Source organism: Ceratotherium simum, chromosome 4, assembly GCF_057802395.1.
Source record: "Ceratotherium simum simum isolate JZ-2026a chromosome 4, ASM5780239v1, whole genome shotgun sequence".
NCBI lineage: Eukaryota > Metazoa > Chordata > Mammalia > Perissodactyla > Rhinocerotidae > Ceratotherium > Ceratotherium simum.
The window spans coordinates 54,276,730-54,296,750 of record NC_141903.1 but is presented as its reverse complement, the minus strand read 5'-3'; the positions used below and the strand labels follow the sequence as shown (position 1 = coordinate 54,296,750).

The window sequence follows — 20,021 nt, the reverse complement described above, 5'->3', positions numbered from 1 at the left end:
AGAAATCCAGAAACTAGCTGAAAGATTCTTACACATCAGGCAAATGAGAAAATATCCACATGGAAACATGTAGGAAAGGCTGAAACACACTCTCGTTATAAATCCCACTACTGGCACAGCCCATACAATCGGAGGCAACTCCTAACTCCCAGCTTCTCCCTGAGGAGCAAAGGGTTTGGTCCCACATTTAGCACTCTAACTTTTAAGACTCCTGTCCGAGGGATGGGCCTCTAAAACACCTAGCTCTGAAAGCCAATGAGGCTTGTGTCCACAGAATCCTAAGACTATACAGCACACAAAGAAACAGTTGTTAACCAGCATGCAAGCACTCACCACTGCTATCCACTCAGGGCTCAGCTCAGAGGAAATGGGAAAATGCCCATCTCCCAGTTATGCCACAATGGTATGTAACTAGAAGTCAATTACAAGAAGAAAACTGGAAAATTTGCAAATATGTGGAGGTTGGATAACATGCAACCGAACAATCAATGGGCTAAAGAATAAATCAAAAGAGAACAAGAAAATCTTGAGACAAATTAAAATAGAAACACAACATACCAAAACTTATGGGATACAGCAAAAGCAGTTCTAAGAGTAAGGTTTATAATGATAAATGCCTACACATTAAGAAAAAAGAAAGAATTCAAATAAATAACCTAACTCTATACCTCAAGGAACTAGAAAAAGAAGAACAAATGAAGCCTAAAGTTAGTAGAAGGAAGGAAATGACAAAGATCAGAGCAGAAATAAATCAAATAGACACTAAAAAGACAACAGAAAAGATCAATGAAACTAAGAGCTGGATTTTTGAAAAGATAACTAAAACAGCCTAATCTTTAGCTAGACCTACCAAGAAAAAAAGAGAAAGGATTCAAATAAATAAAATTATAAATAAAAGAGGAGACTTTAGAACTAATACCACAGAAATAAAAAGGATCATAACAGACTACCACAAACAATTATATGCCAACAAATTGGACAACCTAGAAGAACTTAATACATTACTAGACTATAATATATACAGCCTACCAAGACTTTATTTCTTCAATCATGAAGAAATAAAAAATCTGAACAAATCAGTTACTAGTAACGAGATTAAATCAGTAACCAAAAACCTCCCAAAAGAAAAGCCCAGGACCAGATGCCTTTACTGGTGAATTCTACCAATGCTTCTCCAACTCCTCCAAAAATTGGAAAGGAGGGAACACTTCCAAACTCATTCTATGAGAACAGAATTACCCTGATACCAAAGCCCAACAAAGATACCACAAGAAAAGAAAACTACACTACAGGCCAAATTCCATAATGAATATAGATGCAAAAATCTCCAAGAAATAGTAGGAAACCAAACTCAACAGCACATTAAAAGGACCTTACACCATGACCACATGGGATTATTACTGAGATGCAAGGATGGTTCAATACACAAAAATCAGTTATTATGACACACAATAACTGAATAAAGGATAAAAATCACATGATCATTTCAATAGAGGCAGAAAAAGCACTTGGCAAATTCAACACTGTTTCATGATAAAAGCTCTCAACAAACTAGGAATAGAAGAAAATTACCTCAACATAATAAAGGCCAAATATGAAAAGCCCACAGCCAACATCATACTCAATAGTGAAAAACTGAAAGCTTTTTCTCTAAGATAAGAAATAAAGGAAGGATACTCACTCTCACCACTTCTATTCAATATAGTAGTGGAGGTCCTAGCCAGAATGTTTAGGCAAGAAAAAGAAATAAAAGGCATGCAAATCAGAAAGGAAAAGTAATATTGTCCCTGTTTACAGATGACATGATCTTATATATAGAAAACCATAAAGACTCCATAAAAAAACTGCTATAAATAATAAACAAATTTAGTAAAGTTTCAGGATACAAAATCAATAGACAAAAATCAGTTGCATTTCTATACATTAACAATGAACTACCCTAAAGGGAAATTAGAGAAACAATCCCATTTACAATAGGACCAAAAAGAATAAAATAGTGAATAAATTTAATTAAGGATGTGAAAAACACACCGAAAACTACAAAACATTGATGAAAGTAATTAAAGATATAAACACATGGAAAAACATCTGATATTTATGGCTTAGAAGACATACATTGGTAAAATGTCCATACTACCCAAAGTGATCTACAGATTCAATATAATCTCTATCAAAATTCCAATGGAATTTTTTACAGGAATAGGAAAATCAATTCTAAAATTCATATGAAACCACAAGGGACTCTGAACAGGCAAATCAATCTTGAGCAAGAAAAACAAAGCTGTAGGCATCACACTTCCTGATTTCAGAATATATTACAAAGCTATAGTAATCAAAACAGTATGGTACTGGCATAAAAACAGACACATAGGTAATGAAACAGAATGGAAAGCCCAGAAGGTGTAAACCCATGCATGTATGCTCAATTACTTTTCCACAAAGGAGCCAAGAATATACAATGGGGAAAAGATAGTCTCTTCATTCAACAAATGATGCCGAGAAAACTTGATAGCAGTATACAAGGGATGAAACTAGACCCCTATCTGATACCATACACAAAAATCAACTCAAAGTGGATTAAAGACTTAAACTTAAGACCTAAAACTATAAAACTCACAGAAGAAAACAGAGGCAGAAATCTTCAGGATATTGGTCTTGGTAATGGGTTCACGGCTATGATACTAAAAGTACATGCAACAAAAGCAAAAGTAGAAAAGTGGAACTACGTCAAACTAAAAAGCTTCTGCACAGCAAAGGAAACAAAAAGTAGACTGAAAAATCAATCTACAGAATGGGAGAAAATGTGTGCAAACCATGTATCTGATAAGCGGTTCATTTCCAAAACACGTAGGAAACTCTGATAATTCATTAACAGAAAAACTAATAACCAATTTAAGAATAGGCTAAAGATTTAAAAAGACATTTCTCCAAAGAAGATATACAAATGGGCAACAGGTACATGAAAAGATGCTCAATGTCACTAATCCTTGTGAAATGCAAATCAAAACTACAATGAGATTTCACTTCACACCTATCAGGATGGCTATTATGAAAAGACAAGTGATGGGGGGATGCAGAAAAATTGGAACTCTTGTACATTGTTGGTGGGAATGCAAAATTGTGTGGCCACTAAGGAAAACAGCATGGTGGTTCCTCAAAAAATTAAAAATAGGACTACCATATGATTCAGCAATCCCACTTCTGAGTATGTATCCAAAAGTATTGGAATAACAATCTTGAAGAAATAACAGCTGTTCATTGTATGTTCATTGTAGCACTACACACAATAGCCAACATGAGAAAAAAACTAAATGTCCACGGATGGAAGAATGGATAAAGAAAATGTGGTACCCTACATGTAATGGAATATTATTTAGCCTTCAAAAAGAAGGAAATTATGCAATATGCAACAATATGGTTGAATCTTGAGGACATTATGCTAAGTGAAACAAGCCAGTCACAGAAGGACAAATACTGCATGATTCCATTTATATGAAGAATCTAAAACAGTCAAACTCATAGAATCAGAGAGGGGCAAGGTGGTTGCCTGGGACCAGGGGGAGGGGAAAACAGGGAGTTGTTCATCAGTGGGCATAAAGTTTCAGTTGTGCAACATGAATAAGTTGTAGAGATCTGCTATACAACATTGTGCCTATAGTTAACAATACTGTATTGTACACTTAAAAATTGTTAAGAGGGTAGATCTCACATTAAGTGTTCTTACCACAATAAAATAAAATGTTAAAAATAATAATAAAGTCAGGAATGGTACAAGGATGCCCATTATCAGTATTTCTATTCAGTACTGATTTAGAGGCCTTAACTAGCACAGTAGAAAGAGATCAGAAACATAAAGATTAGAAATGAGGAAATAAAGCTGTTATTATTTGCAAATGATATAATCAATTGCATTTTAAAAACTCAGAATTATTGGATCTCTTGACCAGGTGGCTGGCTATACAAAGTCAGTTGCATGTCTATATAAGAGGAGCAAACAACTAGAAAACTTAGTTGAAAGGAAAAGACATTTTACAATAGCATCAAATACAAAGCACCAAAGGATAAATATACCAAAAGATATTCAGTATCTCCACAGGGAAACTGTGGAACTATATTGAAATGAACACAGTTTTATCTGACATAGGCTCTTTTCTAATCTCCAAAATATTCTGTTCCGTGGTCAGTGGGGTTCTATAACTCAGGTTTTCAAAGGAAATAGAGTCCTTTCTGACCATATAAGGGCTACAGTCCTTTGCATCAGGCCAAAATTGCCTTTCTGGCACTCCCTTAGCACCCTCAAAATGGCGCTCTATTTCCGCTAGTCATCCACTGGTTTCACAGGTTATCCCTTTGGGAGAAGTCTGTGTTCTCAGAAACCCAGCCAAGCCAAATTAGACTAAACATTTCTCTCAACATTTTCTCTCCCTATGTTCAGTTTTTCCCTTACCTCTATTTAGTCCTCCCTTATCTCAATGTACATTTCCTACTCTTCAGCAAAGTTGATCCTAGCTTGTATATTTTTCTGTTATTTGTGATCAACACCAATTATCGGCTCTTTACAAAACATGAATTCCCAAAATGCACATTTGCATTGCATGTGTATAAATGTGTATATATGTGTATGTATATATCTCCTACAACATGATGGTTAAAAATCTGTTACATGCGTAACTATCAAGCCTATTCAGAATCTTTATACACAGACTTCCCATTATTCATATTAGTGTGGGAGGGGGAGGTAGAGGCAGATTTAAAAATAATGAAATTTACAAGTAATCAAATACAGTTTCTTAATAACTCTTAAAAAGCCATTTAAAGCATTATGCTGTTAATTGTTTTGTCTCTGACTTCTCTTTCTCTAATAGTGTATATACTGAGAAAGAGGAACATTAAAATATATACATCTTTGGGGATGTAGAACATGCAAAAATTTTTTTAAAAGATGAAATTAGGAAAGTGCTTAATTTGATATATCAAAAAGTCTTCAGGCTTGATGTGACTCAAAGTGCCTGAAATATGTCTAAAAACCAATGAAATGACAATTGAATGAAGCAAAAACTGATGCAGTGAAAATTATTTTAAGCCAGGGAAAAAAGAATTCAGATCACACTTCTATTTGATTCAAGACTTCAAACTGCAAGCCAATTCAGTGACAAGTGAATTTGTCTTGGCATGCATAGCTATTCAAAAACCTCCTACCAATTTCCCCGGAAAAACCACAGACAAATATTTACCAAAGTCCACAGGATTCTGTTCTCAGAATAAAAAAATCTTGAAGTAATAAAACAGTTACTATGCATCCTACTACAACATACTTTCTCCTTGAGTAAAAGAGTAAAACCTATGATTTAATTTCAAGGGTTCAGCTTTTCTTCTTTGAGTTGCCTAGGGAGAGTGGATAAATGTGCTGTTGACGGAAAAGTCCTGGAAAGGCATTATACTTATTCACTCATAACCTCATTAACTTGTAATACATCCAACGCACCTTCACTCACTTGTCACCTCAGAGGTTCCTTGCTTGTCTTACATTCATTTTCAGCCAGCCTAATTGCCATCCAGTGCACCGCACTAAAAGCACTGTTGTTGCCTGACTGGTTTTCACCATGTATTGTCACCCAACACTGTAATTCACTCCGTGGCTTACCATCTGTCCTGACTTTATGCCACCCTTTCAGAGCGCCCACAAACCAGACACTGAGAGTCTCTTCCCACCCAAGAAGCACACTTTTAAGAATAACTGAGTGACTTAAGGTAATTTTTTTTTTTCTTGGGGACTCAAGATGCTTTAATAACATATAAAACCAAAAGCGAGTTCATGAATAGCAGCTCTGCAGCTAAAGCCAGGTTTCAAAACTAAGCTCTGTTTCTTCTGCTACATAAAACTCGTCTCAACCTCATCCCAAGCTCCTTCTCCAGACTTGTCTCCAATCGCTTCTTACGCACCAAACCTTCATGCAAACCCCACCAAACTCATGACAGTCACTTTATGACTCTGTGCCTTGGTCCATGTTGCTCTCTCTGCTGGGGAAGTCCTTCTGTCTCTTTTTTTCTTACTTGGCAAACTCCTGCCCATCTTGAGACCCAGCTCAAAATCACCCTCAATCTGCAGCTTTGCCAAAATCTCCATCCAACTTCTAGTCAAAAAAAAATCACTTTCTCAGATGTTCTCCCACAGATCTTTATATATACTTCTATTACAGCACTGAGTACACTGTATTATGATACTGGTTTTATGGATTAGTCTTTCTTGAATCTTCACACTCAACTAATTTCAATGGACATTTGTCATTTTGGGGCCGCTCAGCATCAAACACCTTTCCTATTTGGGATAGGGTTGTCAGAATTAGCAAAAACAAAAACAGGACACTCAGTTAAATTTTTGAACATACTTATACTAAAAATTAACTGCAATTTATCTAAAATTCAAATTTAACTGGTTATCCTGTATTTTATCTGGCATCCCCAATTTGGGGAAAACCTAAGACTGGGGAGTATCAGACTCTCACTTCCACTAGAAATCGCGTAGGGGAGCAGATGATCTCTCTGCAAAGCTCAAGTATGTGTGTAAGACTTATACTCAGCCATCAGAGATCCCTGCCAGTCTCTGACTCTGGAGTGAGGTACACAAGTAGAATCACGGTGCCAGAAGCCAAAGTCTAGAGTCCCAGTGCTCACAGCTTCCAAGGTATAGCTAGCAGCGTCCTTCCCAGACTATTTTGGCTGTGGCCATAACTGCTTAGCCTCCTATGATTCCTGTTTTTTTGAACCTAATTCATGTACTTCTCATCAATCCCAACTTCCAAGACCTGCTTTTTTTTTTTTCTTTATGTCAATTTTCACCATTCAACATATTACGTGTTTGTTTGTTTAGTATCCATCTTCACTAGTAGACATATAAGCTTCCTGAGAGTAAGACTTTGCTTTGTTCTCTGCTCTCCCCTAAGCCTAGAGTGAGGCTATGCCCTTGATAGGTGCATATTTGTTGGATAAATGGAAGGAATGAATGAATTCTTTCAAACAAATACCTTTTCCACTTAAATTTAACCTGAATTTATTTCTGCTTTGAAACCAAAATACTTGTTTTGTACATTCAATTTTGGGGGGAAATAAATACACAGATAATTTAAAGCAGTATCATGTCTACCACATCAAAAATAAATTATACAAACCTTGGGTAAAACAACAAAATGACTCTGGCAAAGTCCATAAATTTTGGTACCATATATAGCAGACTCAGTAATTAAGAATCCAGACAGACAATCTTCCAGTTTGTACCGCTAATACCTAGATGACACTGCTTCTGTGGTGTAAGATTTGTTTCAAAAAGAGTTGATGAGGAAGCCAAGATCTTTTATAAAAAGAGAAAAACTTTCTAATAGATTAGAATGATCCTTTTCTCCCATCATTTCTTTCTTTTGTAATAATAATTTTATTTTATAAAATATAATATTAAATAAATCCTTATTCACATATATTGTAAAATGGTCAAAAAGAGAAGGTTTTTCTTTGACTGGTATTTTCCATGTAACATATTTGCAGAAATGAGCTGTTAGCAATTGCTTATCTAAAAAGAAATATCTTCATGAAATCAGATCTTGTTATAGTTGTTTATAATTTTAGAATAAAATTAAATATTTTTCCTCATCAAATCATAAAATTTATTATTCATCTATGAAAATGACTTTCAAAATTTGCTTTTAAATTCAGTTATGTCATTACACTCTCCCACAGAATAACTTGGATACATTTCTTTTCCTAATTCCATATTCCAACAGTAAAACTATCCCATGATCCCCTGAACTATGCCCACTCAAACACATACACACACACACACATACACACACACACAAACATCTCTCTATAAGAGAAAAGTGACATTCCAGAGGAGATTGATGTGTGAAAAGAAACCAAAGGGAAGAGGAATAAACAGTAAATCAATCCTATTTGAACTTTGTGTTTGCGGGCCCAGAATGTAAATGTTGGGTATCCTACATGTTGAAGGCTATGCTGGTCTTCACTCCCCTAATCACTCTTAAATGAAGGACCCCAAAGGGTCCAAGTGACAATCCAAATTCATTTAAACCTAACCATACCCAGATTCCATGGACAACTTCTGCTAGAATCCTGAGTCTAAATTTGCATTTATTACCCATACATCCTCTCTAGGACCCATGTTCACTGCTTTGCTATAAATACTCCACTGATTTGCAAACCTCATCAATACCTCTATGCATTAAAACCAATGTGAAATTTCCCCTCCGTATTTTTCTTGACTTCTCAGACTTCCACACAGTTGACTATTCTCATACACTCTCTTCCTTTGAAGTCTTGACATCACCCTCCACTGATTTTCCTCTTATCTTACTAGTTGTTCTTTCTTGGTCTTCTCTAACTGCTTCTCTTCTTCTACCTAACTTTTAAATATTGAGATTCTAACTTTTAAATATTGACTATTTTCTTCCAGGCTCTTTTCTCTTTGTACCTTCCACTTTTTCCTTAGGTAAATTTATATCAATTCCAGGGTTGTATGTAACACAATGATACCTACTTTGATACCTCTAGCTCAGACAGCTCCTCTGAACATCACACCTTTATACCCAACTGCATAATTGATATCCCAGGCAGATATATCACAGGCCCTTGATTTTACACAAGCAAAATCCAACTTATGATATTTCTTCAACAAATGGTCTTTGTTCTGGTTATACTATTCAGTCAATGGCAGTCACCAAAGGTCCAGACCACTGGTTAAGATTCAAACAGACATAGGCTCTAGTCTTACCTCAGACACCTAACTCAGTTCCATATTAACTAGCTCTTAACCTCTCTACGTTCAGAAAATACTTGTATATTATTAATTGGATGAATGAGTAGAGAATCAGCACCCAAGAGTGTTGTTCCCTCCATTCTTTCTGATTCCCAATTCCCACTGGCATTTCTCCAGTATATTTTTTCTCAGTCACATCTGTCTCATGAATTCCGTTTTATAGACTTACCTGAGCATCTGATCCCTCTCCTCTTATTTCAGTTTTGGTATTAGAAACCATGATATTTTCCTTGCTAATGGTCTTTATGTTCCATGCCTCTAAACCCTTGAGTTCCTCATCTAACATTTTCCAGAATACTCCTCTACATCAGTGTTTCTCAAACATTTTATCTACAAAATATGTACTAGTTATTCAACACACATTGGTATCACTAGTTTAGGTAAGCTTTTTTTTTTTTTCTGAGGAAGCTCAGCCCTGAGCTAACATCTGATGCCAATCCTCCTCTTTTTGCTGAGGAAGATTGGCCCTGGGCTAACATCCGTGCCCATCTTCCTCTACTTTATATGGGAGGCCGCCACAGCATGGCTTGAAAAGTGGTGCGTCGGTGCGCACCCAGGATCCGAACCTGCGAAGCCCGGGCCGCCAAAGCGGAGCGGGCGCGCTTAACCTCTACAACAGCAGGCCAGCCCCCAGGTAAGCTTTAAGTGTTATGATTTTAAGTTCAAAAATAAAACATGTTGAAATTAGTACTTTCATTAATTTTCTATCAATGATAGGGAAGATATTATTTCTAATCTTTAGATCTCTGTATAATGTCAGTGATAAATAGTAAAATTAGCTATAGGTTAGGTGCCTATCTGGGTTGGTTTTATTTTCTTAGTATTACAAGTCAACCAGAATGGCAGCAAATGTAGATAGTTATGGCTAAAAAGTTAAACAGTGATCCAAAAATTATGAAGAAATTTCACATGAAACGCTATTTTTAAAGCTCCTTCAGAACATAAATTGGCAACCACACCACATGAAAATGTTTTAATTTGGAATATTGCAGCAAATAGATTTATTTCCAGTTGCTACATTGTATTTGGCCCTGGAAAGTAATTTTGTGGTGGCATTTAGAGGTCGATGTAAAGTATAACTATGATATATCACCCATGTTTTTCCGACTCATGGTTTGAGCCATTTGCTCCATGATTTAGTCTTATTTTAAATCCCGGTATATTTTAATCAAAAAATAAAGTCATGATATTTCTGTTTTTAAGCAATAAAGTTAGCCTTTTCATGATTCAAACATATCACTAAGATTCAGCATTTGAATAAGCCATTGAAATTATTGGCATAATAAGTATCAAGAAGAAATGTTTCATATCATCTTCATTTCAAAAATCGGTGAGAGTACTTGCTTCCCATCGATAGCCAGAATACCCCAATGGAAAATCAGTCTTATAAATTCTGTCCATTTTTTCTCAAACTCTCAGAAAAGGAGTACAAACACTGACAATAATTTCATTGTATTCACAATTTTCACTATTTCATTTCATTGAATGAAGAGAAATTGTTTCCCATCAAATATTTACTGTGAATGAAGCTGTGTCTTCCTTGGTGTTCAAGGCAATCTCTTATCCACCCAGTAATGCTATTCCTTCCTGTACAGATGGCTTATATTCTGCCATAGCAGTCTCAGAACACCCTTTCTACTCTGCAACACAGCTCAAGTATAGTCATTAACAGTTTTTTAAAAATCTCTTCTGTGGCATTATATCTAACGATGACCAAAACATAGAGTCATTGAGCCCTTTGTCTCATACACTCACTGCATATTTACACATCACTGGTTGTGTCCAACTGAAATTGCTTATTATTTAGTAAGTGCATGAGAACTGCTTTTCTAAATCATAAATCCTTGATATAGGCAACATCCAAAAGGGTTGATTTAAAAATTGTAACTTACAAATAAAAGTTTTTGTTTCTTTCTCAACATTAACTATACTAGTTTATAACCTTTTTGGCAATATCAGGACTTGTACTTTTTTTTGAGGAATGTAATATCAAAAAAATCCCACAGTAATTTTTGTGTCCTCTTTGATTTAATGATAAGACTCAACAATTTCCTATGTAGAGTAAAATTTTTTTTAGCTCTCAAAGATTTGGAGTTTCTCCAGCCTTCCAGTTTCATCAATTAACTTTTTTTTCCTTTCTTGTCACCAAAGCTTGTGATTGCTGTGCTCCAACAACTTGGAGATCCCAGTAATTCTCTAAATAAACATAATTTAATTCTCATTCTTGTTCTAGAAAAATCTGGATTAATTTGATTGTTTGATTTACCAGTACTTTGAAAATGGCATCATAATAAATATGGCTTTTTGTCTATGTTTGACAAAATTTTAGAAATAAATAGATTGCAGATCTTATAAAACTACATTTTCATATATTCATCTAAATGTTCATTGCATGTCTTATCTATGTTTTTCTTTTTGGCTGCTTGTGTGAACTTATTACACTCGATTAATTTTTTTCTGAGAACATATAGATTTATGTTTTATATTCATATAATTATTTTGAGATGATACATTTACTTTACAATTTTTATCACTGCTTTTATGTTTTTATAAAACATTTTAATCAATTTTCCATGAATTGGGGCTAAAATTCAAAACAACTGTAAAAATAAAACGTGAACTTAGTTTAACCAATAAGCAAATGATGTGCAAATACTTTGGCCAAAACAAACTATTCCCTAATAATTGAATTTGAGCCAAGATGAACTGACCAATTTAGTACATGTAGCCCATATAAGACTGTAAAAAATTTCTGGAATTTCTGAAAATCTAATAATTAACCTTCTATTTCAAAGCTGTGAAATATATGTAAATAAAGCTATATCATTACTTTTTTCTTTGTAAATAGCAAATCACTTGATAGGCCAATGAGTATCACCACGTATTCAAGAACCACAGGATGAAAAACTTTGTTCCACACGTTAATATAGATGTTTACTGAAAAAGTATTCCATGGTCAAATATCTTTGGGAAATTCTGGGCTAAATGAAGTCTACCAGCTTTCTTTCCTGAGACTCTCCAAGAGCAAAGATTTAGCATGTGATATCGCCTGAGCTTATTTCAGCACAGAGCGTTTCTTTCCTTCTTATGGAAGTTTCCCTTGGAACATGGTTTAGAAACAAATTTCTTGTTTGTTCCTTCAATCCCAGTAGGACTTAATTGATTAGTGGGTTTAATGAGTCTAAGCAGGTCTCATTTATGGCTTAGATTTATGACCTCAGAAAATAGCTCAGCTCCTGGATAGGCCTGTCAATTTACTTTTTCTGGAGTCTTCAGTTGAAAGATATTTACCATCATTAATTCTTAAGAGTTATGGTTGTATTTATCTACTTAACCAATGTCCATGCATTTTTTGCATCATTGGGATTTCATACAGTCTAGTATTTGTATCCTCTGGAAAAAGTACAGCTTAATTTTCTAGGATCTCAGATCTTTACTTAGCTCTCAAAATAGTGAATTTACTTTCATTCTCTTACTCTGCTTTGCCACATTCTTCCACTTACCATTTTCTTCATCTTGGCACTGATATTCCTTCATCTTCATAGAATGTTTTCCTTCCTTGCTCCCTTCTTGGATTATTTCTTTCACCTTGTCTAAACACATTCAACCCTTTAACAGCAAATCATAATACAAAAGAAACAGAAACTACTGCTTTAAAATCAAGGTGGATTTCTTTGTTATAGTTAATTCTAGTTCTGAAGAGATACTGTGACAGTAGAAGGATGAGATCATTCTGGGTTCAATGTCTGAAAATTACCAACAAGTGAATTTTATGAAAGTTTCTTCTCCTTGTTGAACCTCAATTTTCTTATCTGTGAAATATAATAATACCCAAATATAGCTTGGGGTATATAATATACTGAAAATAACAAGTATATAATAACTCTTGATTATCTTCATCCTGTTTTCTCAGGGCAATAAGTATTTGTGGAACTCAGACAAACTACTTTTATCTCATTTACCTCATTTACCAAGCAAGAAGGTTAAACCAGAAGATGTTAAAGGCCCTTGAATTTCTAGCACTCTGTGATTGTTGGTGAGCTTAAAGAATGTTCCTTTCACCTTCTCTTACAGAAATCCAGCCACATGCCATCACACATAAGTGGGAGCTACAGAAAGGTAAACATAGCATGCACCTTGGAGGACACTGGAGCCATTTCCTGGGTGCCCCTACTTGGTGTCTCATGATGAATTATAGCCTTTTGAGGGCTTCTCTAAAAACTCCTCTTATAAACAGCCACAGAAATAGTTTACTTGTATTTCTCCTAGGCCATATATACTTCCCTGAGGTCCAGGGATTTCCAGAAGTTTTACTAAGAATTCACATATTCCGGGAACGAATTTCGGTCACCAGTTTCCATGACTACTGGTCAAGGATGTTTTGGGCACCAGCCTTATTTATGAAGACTGGCTCTTCTGTTTCCAACTAGGGAAGTTTTACACCACTTTAACAGTCGTTTTTAGTGGAATGATAGTCTCTACTATTCTCTTTTCATTATAGTATTAAGAATGAAAGTTGTAACTGTAAATCATTGAAATAAAACTGACTTCACTAGGGTTGTTGACACTTATTTTCTTTTCTTTCAAACCTCTTCTAATAGAATGGATAAATATAAATCTAAGAGTGCATTTATTACTATACTTTTCTCTAAAACCATTGCCCAAAATGATAACTCGTTAGCGTAAAGTAACTGCAATGTTCTCTAATATCCCATATGATAGCTATTGGCCGCTCAATACAGCCTTGAAAATTACATGGAAAATTAAACCAATCCAACTAGCTAAGATATAGTAATGTAACATTATATATCTGACAAACCACTCAAGCTAAAAATAATTAGCACTAAATCAATAAATTCAAGCTATTTACATAATTATCCCAATCTTTTAGAAGTCTGCTTTGCCACTCCCTGTTCACTCTTTTTTCCACTACACATATCATAGTTAATAGGTTTTTAATTAACTTGCAAGCAGACAATGTTTCTAAAAGGGGTTGGAAACTACTTATTATTAATGATATCTAACATTTTTACACACCCTCCATGTTTATGTAGACTTTCACTTGCACAGTCTCCTTAGGATCCTCTGATAACCATTTCTATTTTACAATCAAAGGAGGTAATGTTCAGAGAGACTACACAACTTCCCTAAGACCGTCCAGCTAATAAAATGTAGAAGTGAGATAAAAAGCCCAGGTCACATGATTCCAATATCTACATTTAGACACTGTCTCTCAATTCATTACATCACAGCCATAAAAATTAACATTTAAAATATTTTCAATTTATTTCTAATCATTCAGGTCTCCCTACATTGTCCAAATATTTTTTAAAAGTTCTAAAAGAAATATGACCCAAAAAAGGACTTAAAGAAATATAATCCTATTTTTTAAGAAATGAGAAGCTGTGTTTTACTTCTTCTGTATCATTTTTATTTCCATCAATGTTTGATTATCTAAGTATTGTCATTCTTTCAAACAGAGAAAGTAATTACATGTATGATAGTGTTTGAAAAGACTCCCATCCCAGAATACCTTCTCCATCTTCTGCCAATTATTTCTTTATGGAACCTACAATCTTGTATAACGCAGCCACCCTAAGAAATGGGTCACACATCTAACTAGGATCAGGGAATATTTTAGAGAAGGAAAGTAATGGACATCAGCTAGCAAACCTGGTGAGATCAAGTCCAAACAGAAACAGAGGTTAGGTCTGTCTTATTTTGTTTTTGTGTGTTTGTGGATGGCAGGCAAGAGTGTAGAGTATTATCTGGAGGTTGGAGAAAGGAAAAAAGATAGCTGTGAGGTACTAAAATGGAATGCTCAGTACAACAGTCTCTACTTCATGATTTGCCTGGAGTCCATCTGCTCTAAATTGAGTTAATTTTACAGAGCATTAATGCTATTAGGTGACCGTGAGAAATCTTGAGGCTGCTTGCCCTCTAACCTCCACACTACCAAAGGCACTAATTCAATATCCCTAGCTCTCTCTTTGACCCCTGTCTTTCTGTGAAAAGCAGGGGTCCTCACATGGCCAAAGGCATTGGGTATTAGGGAAAATCTTTGTAATAAGTCAATGTATCTTTGATAAAAGAAAGTGCCCAGGGCACTCAACTTTTCTACCTTGTGCTTTAAAAAAGAGAAGAGCCGGATCTTGGCATATGCTCTTCAAATGTCCTAACACACATCACAATTTCAGCTATGTTCAGAGTTTGGAATATTGCACAAATTCAAGGTTTTTCTCCTTTTTTTAAAAAACAAGTCATGTGAAAAATGATGAAATTTGCTATTCAGGCTTCCATCTTTCTTCATGATTTGTTATCAGGCCCTGCTATGCTTCAAGCCATAAATAAAAATGCAACTTTCATCTGCATTTCAAACTGAGGTGGAAGTATAAAAATTAAACATTTTCATTTTTGTCTCAGTATCAGTCACTCTCTGTGTGCACCAAAAACAGCAAGACATACTTCCCGCTGCCTCTCCTCCAGAATAATTTCGCAGAAAGGCCACCTGAAAAGAACAGCTTATTATTAGCACATCTACAACACATATAATTTACAGCTCTCCCTACCTATTCAGCACTGAAATGGAATTCCCATGCAGCTTGACAAAACAGGACAAAAGAATTTTCTAACTGTGTCAGCTACAATCAAACAAGTAAAATAAAATACACCCACCTACCCCCAACATAAAGAAAACAACCTCTTAATTTCCACTAGAATCTGGAGGGTTCAATTATTGAAAAATAAGGATTCAGTAAGAACAAAATCATATAAATATCTATTTAATATGTCATAGCTCATCCAAGGGGAAAATTGGCCAAAGTAAAAATACTTTAAAAAAATTAATTAAAACTCAATCTATTTCCACGTAGGAAAGCACTTCTTGCCAGGTCTACACATTGCTACCACACTGTGTATAAGTATTTGTGTGTTGTGTGGTGTGAGCTTGTATAGGTGGATGGGGTTGTATGTTATATTTTCCTCTTTGGAATTTAATTTTACGAAAAGCAATCAGATCCTGCTGGGTAGCTAAATGAATCAATCTGTCTGAACTATTTTTTATAAGAACTATATCTACATTCCAGAATCTTGAAACCATAGTGAAAACACGCAGCAAAAAAATTAAATTAATCCCCAGTGGACTGTAAAGGTTGCTGTTAATAATGCTCATCTGAACTTGAGGCTTTACGTGTTGCATGTCTGTCAAAGAAAGGAGACAGGCTTCGAGGAGGGGAAACCAGGACAGGCTCAACACAGGGAGTGCACTTTCAGCTTCCACAGGTACAAATTGCAGATGGGAAATAGATCGTTAGCAAAATAAATTATTTCCTGCCCTGCTGTAATTTTTCACAATCTGTGTGGCAAAGATTTCACTGCTGACACTGTCAACATCTTCTTAGCATCTGTAGCCATTTACTGTGACCTACTGGGTAAAGCAGCCTTCTCCGAATAACCAAACACCACATTCTGCATGATGCAAAACGCCTTCTGCTTTCCCAAGTGTACAATGGAATTAGAAAAACGGAACTGGTCCAAATGCTGCATTTGTTTAAGAAGGTGGTTATACAGCGAGCAAGTGTTTATGAAGTCTTTTCTTATTTTCAAACTTCTGGCTCAATTTACACAAAACAAATCCTAAACTGCTCCTCCAGGAAAACATTTCACAAATGATATTCCTCCCTGAATCTCCCCAAATACACATAAACACACCCACACACATCCTTATCCTTCTCTCTGCCCCCTGCCTTTCCTCCATGAGTGAGGCATTCTAATCAATTTGTTGTTGTTTTTATTCAAAGTAGGGACAAGGAGAATAAGGCTATTTTCTGGGGAAAAAATAGAGTCAATATCCAAACACTTGAGAGCAGTCTGAAACCACACAGAGGCACAGCTTATTAAAAAAAAGTCTATGTGTTTTGAGTCTATAGTCCTGACTATTTATGAGTAGATCATTCTGAGTAATACTACACTTTGGAGCTTGAGAGAGAGCCACAAATATCATGGTTGGAAGATAGTGTCTCTAGACTCAAACTGGAAAATGGCCTTTATGAGTATAACTTTTGAAAGAGAATGCTGTGCAGACACAGCACAATCCCTATAGAACAAGGCAAAAAATAAAAAAATCAAATATAAAGAATCACACAACACAAGGGACTGAAGTGAAGGTCACTTAACTCTCAGGATCATGAGAAGCTCTTTGACCAAAAGGTCACCTAATATCACTAAATTGTAGATTTGGAGAATCTTTTAAGGAACATCCAGTTGATCCCTTTTGTTTGTTAATGATGAGGAAATTCAGAGTCAGAGTTAAGTTTCTTCAGGATTAAATATGAAATGTGTGGTAGAACCACAATAAGAACCCCAGTCTCCAGTTGGGAGACCAGTATCCAGTTGTGAAGGTTCTGTCCTTTACTGTGCTGTCTGAAACTCAGAATCACAAGGCAGTTCAGCTTGTGAGCTTTAATTTGGGCTTCCTAAGGATGGTGCGAGTAAAAACTGGAAAATTCACTATGGATCTAGCACTGTGTTTTGTACAAAATAATCCCTCAAATAAGTATGCTGATAAGGATGATGATTCCAGGCAATAAGGCTCACACGCTGTCCTAAAGAAGGAAAGGATCCAAAAACATTTGGATGTACACATTTGAGTAGTGGTACATTTCTATACAAAGATGAAATAGATAGAACACTGGTCATGGTAATGGATCTTACTCTCAGCTGTTCACACCTACCTCCCTCTTCCTTGCTTGATTAAAAAGACCTCCTAGAGCTTTGATATGTGAGGAAATGAGATGGAAACACTACTCACCCAGCTGTCCAGCACAAAGTAACCTTGCGAGAAGAAGGAATTGAGAACTAAAATCAAAGAATACTATGCTTGCCATTACCTCAACTGATTTGAGCCAAAGTGTGTTATCTTGAACTGTCTCATCCCTGGGGAGTGACTGGATAGACTTCACTCTCACTATTAACTTAACCAGTCACATATGAGAGCGTTAGAAAAACAGTGACATCCCCCTCTGTTACACTGCATCAAGCAGCCACATGTTGTCCCACTGTAGACAGACTGTCACTTCCACCGCAGAAGCTGTCATAGGATGAAAAAGGTTATCTGAGTGTCTGACAGCCAGGCAGCCCATTTGGGGGGAAGAGCACTGGGTCAAAGCCCTTGCCTAGAGTTCAAATATTTTTCTGTTAGAATAACAATCCTGACTGAACTGTCAGTATTCTGAATATATTTTCCTTAGTTCAAGGTTTTTCAATAAGTGGTTAGTCATTTCTGGGGCTAAAAAAAAGAGACCCGGTATTCTAAGAAGTTTCTTCGTCCACCAACAACCTTTTCTTTTTCAACAAAGAGTTACAGATGATTCAAATATCTGGGTCAATGATATTCTTGAAGAGGATAAGTGTTTAAGGCAGGAGAAAAAGCCCTCCTGGTAACCGAGTCTCTAGATGTAATTAAGAACACTGAGGTTAGAATGTGCTTGTCTGGATCAAAGTTCAGATAAACAACACTTTGTTTTAGCCACAGAAAGATGGACACTTTATGAAATACAAAAAGACGTGAGTGAAATGAAATCCAACAAATGAAATTATACTTTTGTTTATATCAAGACTAATTTTACTTTATTTTTTCAACAGATTAGGTCAACAATTAGAGAAATTGAAAGACCAAGCTTAGAAAACTTATAAGAAAAGTATCCCATGTAAACAAAAATGAGATAGAGATAGTGAATCAAATTAAATAGGCTTCATCTTATTTCTTGCTCCTGATGAAGGCACTTTCACTCATATTTTGTGTTTAAGAAGGGAAGTATGCATTTATCATGCTTCTAATAATACTGCTGTTTACATAAATTAGCATGAGATGGGCCTGGTAACTTAAGGTTCATGGAAAAGAACCATTCCCATGATAGAGGTCAATACTGTCACGGCAGATACCACCACAAGCCCAGGCAACAACATTTTTCAAACAGGATTTTCTCAAATAACTTTTTTATTTATTTTTTTGCCGAGGAATATTTGTGCTGAGCTAACATCTGCTCCCAATCTTCCTCTTTTTGTTGTTTGAGAAAGATTAGCCCTGAGCTAATATCTGTGTCATTCTTCCTCTGTTTTGTATGTGGGTCACCACCATAGCATGGCTGACAAATGGTTAGGTCTGTACCTGGGATCTGAACCCACAAACCCGGGCTACCAAAGTGAAGCATGTGGAACTTTACCACTAGGCCACGGGGCCAGCCCCTCAAATAATTTTTTTTTTACTCTAATATCTTAAATGGAATCTGAACACTTTTGTTTTGGCCTTTGCTGTGATAAGATTATAGCATTTTGATCTGTGTAACAATTTTTTAATATCTACAAAGTCCAAAACATTGTGCTAAGTATTGGGGGTGAGTTTGGGGAGTGGATTATAAATAAGTTGTTGTCCCTCAGCAGTATTTGATGGCTGTGGCAAAATCTATTTGTATAGGGCAAAGAAAGCCACAAGGCAGGACAAGAAGAAAGCAGGGGAACAAGGGGAAGGCAGTGCACTGAATACAGAATTTGCCAGTAGCAATATGGTGGTTTTGAGCTGCTTTCACACCCTGTGCAGCACTGCTGTCAATCTTAAAGAAGCCCAATCCAATCTGAGAGCTGCAGAATTGACTGGGTGGGGCAGCCATGCTGCTGGGATAAAGCTTAATGGGCTCCCCTGCTGGCCTGCTAGCCTGTATCCAGGACAGATTTGGCATGGGGACAATTTTATTGTTCTCTCTTGTGGGCCCTAGATGGACAGACATAGATTAATCATAATCCTTGCATGGCTCTCTTTTATGTATTTATTTATTTATCTGATCATTTTCATAACGGCTTTAAATCCCATTTTGGGGCTGATTTGACTCAGAAATGACAAAATTCTTAGCTATAAATGGAAGGCCCAAGAGGAAAACCAGAGTCCAATAAGGGGCAAGGCAATGGTAGTACTAACCACAACTAGGATATAGTTGCCAAATTTAGCAAATATAAATACAGGACACCCTGTTACACAATAAACAATGATTTTTTTTTTTTTAGTATAAATATGTTGCATGCAACATTTGGTGCACACTTGTATTAAAAAAATTATTCATTATTTATCTGAAATTCAAATGTAACTGAGTATCCTGTACTTATTTGGCAAGCTGAGATCAGGGCTTCAGAAAATCTAACA

The 20,021-nt window shown here is 35.8% G+C and overlaps 1 long non-coding RNA gene across 3 annotated transcripts in view; it reads right to left on the bottom strand.

Moving 5' to 3' along the window:
• Positions 1–20,021, bottom strand: part of LOC147917295 (uncharacterized) — a 94,323-nt gene that overhangs the window by 57,147 nt on the left and 17,155 nt on the right. The window lies entirely within an intron of this gene.